The sequence below is a fragment of the Podarcis raffonei genome, chromosome 13 (genome assembly GCF_027172205.1).
Source record: "Podarcis raffonei isolate rPodRaf1 chromosome 13, rPodRaf1.pri, whole genome shotgun sequence".
Taxonomy (NCBI): domain Eukaryota; kingdom Metazoa; phylum Chordata; class Lepidosauria; order Squamata; family Lacertidae; genus Podarcis; species Podarcis raffonei.
Window position 1 is genome coordinate 38,843,092 of NC_070614.1, and position 9,638 is coordinate 38,852,729.

The window sequence follows — 9,638 nt, forward strand, 5'->3', positions numbered from 1 at the left end:
ATACATGTATTTGTGTCTCTTAAGAGATGTCGAATCAGGAGATTTAAGTTGGCAAATTCCACCGGCAAAACTTTCCCCCACTTCCTCATGGGAGAAAACCTGTATATCAAAGGTCGACCTAGTGGGTGGATGTCTAGGCCAGCACTGGAGCAAAACATAATAGGGTTCCTAATTTGCTGAAAGTCCCACATTACTTCCTTTGTTCTGTCCTTTCTCTTCTCAGAGTACATTGTTAAGCGTGACTGTTTTAAAAGGCGGTTAGAAAGATTTGCAGAGGATAAGGCCATCATTGTCTCCTCACGATGCCTCCAGTATCCAAGCCTCTGAATCCTGGCTGCTGGGGAGCATGAGTGAGAGAGTGCGGTTGTGCTCATGTCCTGTCTGTGGGCTTTCCATAGGCATCTCTTTAGCCACTGTGGGACACCATTTGCCCCACCATTTGCATCTGAAAAAAACAACTTTGCAATGAAAGGTGGAAATGAGATTCTTCCCTGCAGTGGACACATCAACACCATGCATTGAAAGCACCACAAAACCAATTTAAACAGTTGTGGCTTTCCATAGTTTGTTAAGGGTGCCAAGAGGTGTTGCGGGGGGAAGGGGGACTGATCCGTAAACCATTCTGGGAATTTTAAACTCTGTGAGGGGAATAGGGACGGCCTAACAAGGCTCAGCACCCTTCACAAACTACAGCTCCCAGAATTCTTTGGGGCAAGCTATGATTGTTTAAAGCGGTGTGGTGGTGTTTTAAACGTAAGGTGTGAATGTGGCCTAGGTAGGCCTGGACTTGGGCCATTGGCTGCTCTTTGTTAACACGACTGCTCACGGTCCCGTTAGGTTAACAAGCAGTTTTTACGTTCTTTAGCTGCTGGTTTTTGTCTTCACTCTGAATGGAGCTGGAGAAGTGCGTGTGAGAGAGAGCAGGTTTTATTTACAAAGGAAAGGCCATCCTGCAAAGTTTCCATCTCACAGAAACCTCCTGAGAGCCAGGCTGTCATTTTGATCCCTGTAATCGGAGCATATGAATGACACTATTGGGAGGCAGCACAGAGACCTCTGCCTGCCACAGCAAGGAGGGCGGCTTCCTCTCTGGGAAAAAGACCCTCTGTGGCAGTTGCTTTGTGGTGTTTAGGTGGCATGTAAGGCCGACTCAGGAGGAAACTGGGGGAATTCGGGGATCCTCTGACATTAGCGTGGGCTTAAATGACTGCTGTTTGAAAAGGAAAGGCAGTCGAAGGGACCAAGATTTTTTATTTTCTTTGTTCATGTGAAAGTTCCTAGGTATTTTATTAGTAATACTTTAGCTTGCCCTATTTTCCACTCTCTCCCTATTTCCCACAAGCTGCTAGTGGGAGCTGGTGAATCCATCATTAAGATGTGTTGATCAGAAAAGGGCAGATCCATACTTTTAAAGCACCGTCAACACACATTCACAGCACATGGCCTTCCCACCCCACCCCCCAAGAATCCATGGAACTGCAGTTTGTTAAGGTGCCGGGAACGGTAGCGCTCTGGGGGGACGGACTACAGTTCCCATGATTCTTTTGGGAAAGTCGTGAGCATTTAATGTGCTTTAAATTATGTAGATCTTTCCACAGATCTGGCTTTGGGGGGGAGGGAGATGAGGAAAAGACGACAGAACTGTGTGTGTCAATGTATGAAAGCGTAGGCTCACAGACGTATTTAGCAGGGCCACAAAGCAAGGAACGATTGCCTCTTGAGAGGGTTTTCTACTGTCCAGATAACAATTGTGCAGAGCCACACAGCTCCTGCAGCTCGCCAGCCCTGTGTGGGACTTCCAGGGCCCTCACCAAACTTTGCTGCTTGCCTGGGACTGCAAAAACAGGCAGCGGGAGATGTCCTCAGGCACGCAGCAGGCCACAACCCTCACCTAGCCTGCCAGGTTACAAGGCGGAACACTTTCTTCTGTGGGCCTGAGCCTCCTATCTCCCCCCACCCCTTCCCCACACCCCTTTTAAATGTATATTATATAACTCTATTTGTGGCTTACCTCATAGGCAGTGTCTTAGGAAGCATCGCTTCTCTGTTTGCTGCTTGTTGCACTTTAAAAACAGATATTTCCTATAACGTTGCACAGTCTTAACTTCGACTACCGTAGCTTTAAATACTTTTTCCAGCATCAAGAAGAGTAGCTTTAGAATCGCCCTGAGGCGATCCAGTTCACTCTTGCAGCGCCAGCGCCTGCTCCAGATCCCGCAAGGGGGGGGTGTCCTTCTTGTCGCAAACCCCACTGTCCGAAATGGGGAGGACAATGTGGCTGGAGGGTGGCACTTATTCTTGCTCCTGTCACCGGTTGTGTTCTTGGAGAGGGTTGGGAGAACAGCAGTGACACCGAGGAGGAGCAGAGCCCTGGATCCCCCTCCTGGGATATGGGCCTCAGCCGGTGACTGGCAATTCCAGCACTCGGCACCACACTCTGTTGTCCCCTCAGAAACACTTTTTGTTCTGGTGGGAGGGAAGTTCAGCAATGCAGAAATAAATTGGTTTTTTTTCAGGATCGGGACTTGTGGGCAGAATTCTTGGAGGAGCAATATTCAGGGTTGTGTCCAATGTTTCACACCCATTATGGACATAAATTTCAGCGAGTCTGAGCAGAATTTAGTGGCATACAACCCTCAAGGTCTGCCCTCACTCGCTTAGCAACCATCAAAAATTGTTATCAGATATATCCACTGGAAGAACACAGGATACCACCCCCCTCCTTCAAAGTAGTAATGCATACGAGCTTGGTATTTATATATGTTGGGGAATAGAATGCAAAATATGCCAAGGAAGAAATTATTCAGCTGCTTATTGCTCTTAATTTATTATGGAGCCTGTATAATCGCTGCTCTTAATTTTAATGCATAGATCTGTGCTGGGGTGTTAATAACTTACCCTGAGCTACTCATGTGTTTGGTAGAGGTTTACAAGGTTGCCTTACAGCTCTTCCCATCCCCTGTCGCATCTCAACCTCATCGTCCTCACTGTTAACATCTTCATGTCTGCACAAGAATGCTTAGCTCAGAGAAAATAAACTGGCAGGCAAGACTGTGTCTTTTAATCTGGGACCTGCTGCATGTTTAACTGGCTGAGATTTCTAGCACTGCTGTTGTTAAACAACCAAGGTTCTAGTCCCTTGTGATAGCAGAGAAACGTTTTTGAACACAGGCAAATATGGCAAATGGTTTTGGAGATTTATTTATTTTTTAGTGCAACGCCTGAAGTTGGCGAAGGGGTAGAAGCATGTCTGAAGACGTATTCTCCTAAATCAGTTTGTAACCAGTCGAGCTGTCATGGCTCCTGGCCAGGAAACTCAGAGACTGGGGTTCTGTGAAGGAGGTGTGCATCTTAACAAACAATATTCAGCCACCTCCTCACACTGTGGCTTGAGTCAGTTTCATTTGTGGGGTGGAAGCTTACGTAACTCATTTAAAAGAAGTTGTAGAAAGTGAGTTCTGACGGATAGCCGTGCGCTTTGCAACACAGAACTCTTTGCTGCGCAAAATGTTAACACAGCTAATTCTAACCTATTGAAAGGTTCCTGATAAAAGGGACCAGAATGATGTAGGAGTTAGTGGGTGAGATTTGTATTGGGGAGAATCACTCTGAAATCCCCACTCAAGATCTGTGATCTTTGCCTGATGGCTTGCTCTCAGCCTTAGCTACTTTAGAGGGTGGTTGTGAGAATAAAAAAGTAGGGAGGGACCATAATATATACACTATCCGAAAATAATTAGAGGAAAGGTGGGATTAACTAATTAGGGGAGGGGCCCACTGCACGTTCTGAAGGAATGTGATGCAGCAGCCAGCCTTGGGGTCACTACTTGGAAGGGAGATCAGCTGGAGACTCCCACATTTGGTGCCCCCTGACTGCATGGTGCTGATAACACCAAGGTTGCAGGTTTGATCCCCGTATGGGACAGCTGCATATTCCTGCATTTGCAGGGGGTTGGACTAGATGATCCTCAGGTTCCCTTCTAACTCTACAGTTCTATGATTCTTTGGATGAAGGCAGGATCTAAATGAAATGGGGGGAGGACTGCAGGCCTATATCCACTTCAGTGGCGTAGCGTGGGTTGTCAGCACCCGGGGCAAGGCAAAATTTGTGCCCCCTAACCCATGGATTTGCGCCCCCTAACCCTAACCCCCAGATGTTGCGCCCGATGCGGCCGGCCCCCCCTGCACCCCCCACGCTATGCCACTGATCCACTTACCCAAAAGCAAGGCCCGTTGGGGTTAAATGGGGCTTACTTCTGTGTAAGTGTGTCTAAGAGTGTGTTATAAATGTGGCCAAATGCACTTGCTGGATAACAACACACTTGGCAATCTTTGAGGGGAACACAAGATCATGGCAGCAACAATGGAACAAGCAGGTGGTGCCCAAGCTGCTGCTGGAGTCCTCATCTTTGCGAGCACAAAGCATGATGGGAACTGTAGTTTTTGGGACTCCAGCCCCCTGTGACATGGGAAATGGACTGACTTGCCTTTAATAGACTGTCAGGGCACAAAGCTTGTAAGCTGCCACCGAAATTATCTCTCTTCTTTTAAAAATGCCTCATTTTGATCCAAAATAGCCAATGGTTTCCCTATAAACCAAGTTGCAAATGTTAATGCTTGAGCTCAGTGCGAGAGCTCTGTGTTGACCAGCAAAGCTTGCTTGTTCTCAACAGATTATTTTTGGCTCGAGATACAGGCCTGTCCTTTGACTATTTGCTGTCTACATCTTCAAGCTGCTACAAAAAAAGATGTGTAGGCAGTTTAATAGAAGGGGGGTGATGCCCTGTCTTGTTGACCCCGCAGCTGCGCTCCCTCCTGGCCTCCTCTCCACAAATCTAAACACTGCTGCATAAATGTAAGCGTATTTTAATATCATTTAGGCTGCAGTGTAGAAACGGGGGTGGTGATCTGGCCTGGAAACGATGTTCAGCCTTGCCTGTGAGCCCCATCAACCTTTTGGTTTTCTTGTGCATCAGATCTGTGACTGTGTCCATTCCAAGCTCATTGCACTTTTCCTCATCTTCCTCCCTCCAAGGTCCCATGTCCTGTGGGTGCTGCAGCCCATAGCATCTTTGACTGGAGAAATGCAGCCTTGGTTTGGGTTGTTTATATGTCTGTCTGAAGTGCTGTACTGGTTAACCTTTATGTCTGCAACTGCCTCCTGTGTGTTGCCTGTCAACGAGATAAATGTTTAAAATGAAATAAATAAAAATAAAACTCCAAAAAACTATGCAATAAAAGCAATAGCATGGATATCCATCTCCTTGTTTTTTCCTGAGTGCCGCAGGGGATTCAGCTGTACTGGGCAAGGCAGAAGGAGACCCATCCGTAGCTTCTCTTACGCTAATCACTGGTTTCATCATGGGTCTGGGCAGGTAGAAGACAGTGGCTTTAAATTAGCCTGATGTCTGGCAGATACTACTACCCTGCTTTGTTCTTCAGATAGGGAGATAGATCTTGCACAACCTTTGTTTGCAAAACTTTAGACAAGTCTTGCAGGTAGTTGATAGCTCATCACTTAGTTGGAATGCTTTAGAACAGCCTCTACTGGGCACGGGGGCAGAGGAAGGGGTGGGGTGCTGGCTGTGACAAAACAGGGGGGTGACAAAACGCCGGGCGGCACTCACTGCGGGGCCTGCAGCAGGCCTGAGCCACACGTCTCTCCTGGGAGAGACACAGTGGCTTGAGCACACGCAGGCTCCGAGCTGCCCAAACAGTCCGCCCGCTGCCTCCCCCCCCCCAGTTGTAGGGTGGCTGAGTGGGAGGAGGCAGGCAGACTCCGGAGGCTTCGTGGTGCGCCCCATTTCTATGGGCAGTTCGCGTTGCCCCTGGCTCACCACCACAGGTGCCCAAATGGCTTCCTCCACAGCTGATTGGGCAGCTTGGGGTGAATGGGGTTTTAGAGTGAGGGGGTAGTACTTCTGGTGGGGGTACCTGCTACTTCTGAGGTAGCTTGTCCATCTTTGGTCCCCAGCCTGCAGTTGGTGCTCACCTGTGGCTCCTCGAAGCTGGGAAATGGCTTCAACTGGCTGGCTAAACCAGTTGAGGGTAGCCAATGGGTCTCAAACCCTCGATGAGTTAGGGGCTTCTCCTGCATGCGAAGACGGGCTCTGGCAGATGAGGGGATGAGACCAATAGTGAGTCCAAGATGGCGGTTTTCGCATGTGCGGTAGAGGGAAGTGAGGGGCAGGTGGGGCCCGTCAACCTGGGAAGGAAGGAACACGCCTCAGCTGCCTTGTGGAATATCTTTGGGAGATTAAAAGGCTAAGAAGTAGCCCCTACACGAATCTGGAGTGGATGGTGCCTTGTGTGCCTCCTTCCGCTGACCCCTGCAGTCAAGCTTGTACCAAATGTGTTGCTCTGCTTTCCTTTGGACCACATCAGTGAGGCTGAGACGAGGGTCTTGTCATCTGGGCAGCCCAGGACCTCCATACACGCTGCCCAGGATTGCACCCTGGGAAGGTCACTTGGTTGCTGTTAACGCTTGACTTCGCCCCTGGAGGTGCCCTCCATTGTCTTGAGAGAGATGGATGCTCCAAACAACTACTGGGCTTCTTGTGTGCCCATTTCCTTCAAAATGAAGTCTGCATTGAAAGACTGAAATTCCCAGTGTCTCACTTTGGGCACCAGGTGGCAGCAGTGCTGTGGTAATTGGTGCATTAAACACACACACACACACACACACACACACGGTAACTGTGGGAATTGGATGAAGAAATCTTTTGCAGGAATTGACAAACTCTGCTTTCATAGGGAATGTGCGCCAATTATGCACCTGCATATGCAACTAAGCCAAAACAGAAATCTTACGTATTTCTCAGTGCTTAAATAAATATTTATTTATTTTGTTAAGTAGATAAAAGAAAATGGTAGGAGCAGATGTGACCATAGTGATGAAGTTTGACCTGGTAGAAACTCAGCCAGAGTCCCTGTTCTGTAATCTTGAAATTCTATAGGCCTCACTTCAGCACACTCTCATTTGCAATGAAGTGCTCCTCACTTTCAATTACGGAAGGTTTGGTGCATTTTATTTGTAAATATTCTCTCCCGATTTCTGGCTGCATTAACACCCAGCCTTTCCTGATCGGATTCTATTATTTATTATGTTATATTCTCACTGCCATCAGTGGCTGGTCTGTCCTGAATTATATCCACCCTCCACCCACCCAGTGCACATCCAGAAGTGTGCTTCCTTTGGAATCAGCACTGCTCATGCACCCAGCCCCTGGGAAGCATCTATATCAAAATGCCAGCCTGTACTTTCTCTGTTTCTAACATTTTAAGCCCAATGGTAAATCCTCAAAGTCAGTGGTTTCCAAACTCCCCTCTACAAGCATTGCTCAGAGTCTTGACAGAACCACTGAATGGTTTTTCTGCCTGTTGCAGCAATTGCAACGTCCTGTGCAAGATGTTGCATGGTTCTGAACTGTCTTTTTATTGCTTCTTTTATTTCTGATCTTGTATTGCAGTTTCCATTCCTTAAAATTCAAATACAATACAAGAAATAAAAGAGGCAATAAAAATCAATACAAATGTTTCATGTGGACATGCTGCAAATGAGCCGAGCGCATCTTGTGGGAATTCCTGCTCTTGAATTCCCATGATACAGCGGCAGTTGCTGTTATGCAAAATCTCACTGGTGCAGGACAAATGTCCTGATGTTTGAGTGGGTAGTCTCAATCTCTACACCCTTAATCCCACCTGCTCCTCACCTGAGCACAGTTTAGCAATTTTGCTTCCAGCCATCTCAAGCCCCAAACTGAGGTGTTGCTGCATGCCAAAGGTATATGGCTGTTTCAGAGCACCCAGTAAAATGTGAGAGGTTCTCATGGAGAATGTAATCACAGTACACATCTATCAGGCTTTTTTGGGGGGGGGAACAAAATATTTTGCTAAGCCTTTCATCACTTTTGAATGGTCAGGCTAAACAAACAAAAGCTGTTGTGCAAGTATTTACTATGAAAAAGAACACAACAAATGGAAATGGACATCTCCACCCACCTCCCTCCAAGTCTGTATTTTGCCCACTCTTTTGTGTGAAGCATCATAACCAAGGCTGGTAGTCTTTGGTCTTGCACACTTCCTGGGATTTTAAAAAATGTGTGTGCCCACATGTGCAGAAATAGCGGTACGCATGCCCAGAATGGAAAAAAGTAGCAGAAAGAATGGCCAAAGCCCAAGGAACAGAAATACAATATACATACCTAGTCCAAGCTTCCTCATCCTTGGCCCTCCAGATGTTTTGAGACTGCAATTCCCATCATCCCTGACCACTGGTCCTGCTAGCTAGGGATCATGGGAGTTGTAGGCCAAAAACACCTGGAGGGCCGAGGCTGAGGAAGCCTGTTCTGGTCACTCATGTGGACAGCAAGTGTCAGAGCAGCAATGAATACCACTCGACTGAGGCAGGCATGAGAAAGTGAAGAAGCTTGTGGGCCACAGAGGAAATTGGGGGGGAAATAAAATCACATCTTTGTGACACATTTGCAAAACAAGGTCCCCATCTAGAAGCACCCAGTGATGACACCTTCGTGCAATTTGCACTTTCTTGTCAGTGTGGTTAGTGTGTTGGGCTAGGTAATTGGGGACCAGGGTTCAAAAGCTCACTCAGTCATGATGCTCACTGGGTGACCTTGGGCCAGTCACTGCTTCTCCGCTTAACATACCTCACAAGGGGGGGGGGGATGTTAACTAAGGTGAAGGGTAGAGCCACATACACCACCTTGAGCTCCTTGGAGAAAAAGGTGGGATATAAATGCAAGAAATAAGCTCTATTTTCCAAACTTAGGTTTGCAACTGTTTTGGGACTACAACTCCCATCATCCGTAGCTAGCAGGACCAGTGGTCAGGGATGATGGGAACTGTAGTTCAAAAACAGCTGGAGACCCACGTTTGGGAAACCCTGCTCTAGACACTCCCCACCCACCTCTGTGCATGATATAAATGTAATAATAAAATAACATGTAAAAAAGAAAATCAGTCTCTCTCAATTTATAAACACACAAAGGTTGTTTGCAGAATCAGTTTGGGAACTGAAGGCCCAACGACTCCTACGCAGGCTTGCTCCATCTTGTAAGGCAGGTGTGCGGAAACTTTTGCCCTCCAGATGGACTACAATGCCCATCATCACTGACCAAGCTGGCTAAGGGTGATGCGAGCTGGGAGTCCAACGTGAGGACCACAGGTTCCTCACCCTTGTCCTAATGAAACATCAGAAGCTGGTGACAGGGGCAAGCTGGGCTTTTTAGAGGATGCTGATGGGCTACAGCTTAGTGGCAGGGCATCTACTTGGCCTGCATGCAGCATGTGCCCAGCAACTCTAGGTAAGGCTGGGAATGTCCGGTCCGAAATCCTGGAGAGATGTTGTCAGTGTAGGCGAGTGGCTCCTACCACTTTCTCCCCCATGGATCTCTTGAGAATAGCAGAGGGCTGCTTAATGGTTTTATCTGCTTGTTGCAGCGACTGCAATGCCCTGTACCAGATTGATGCACGATTTTTAATTGTGTTTGTTGCTCTAAGCAACAGAATTACAATTAGAAGCAGAGAGGAATATTGAACACAGGGACGTACCCTCTCCCATCTTCAACCGCAAAGCCACACACCACAGGCCACCTGAATGAAGCTTGCAGACCACTTTG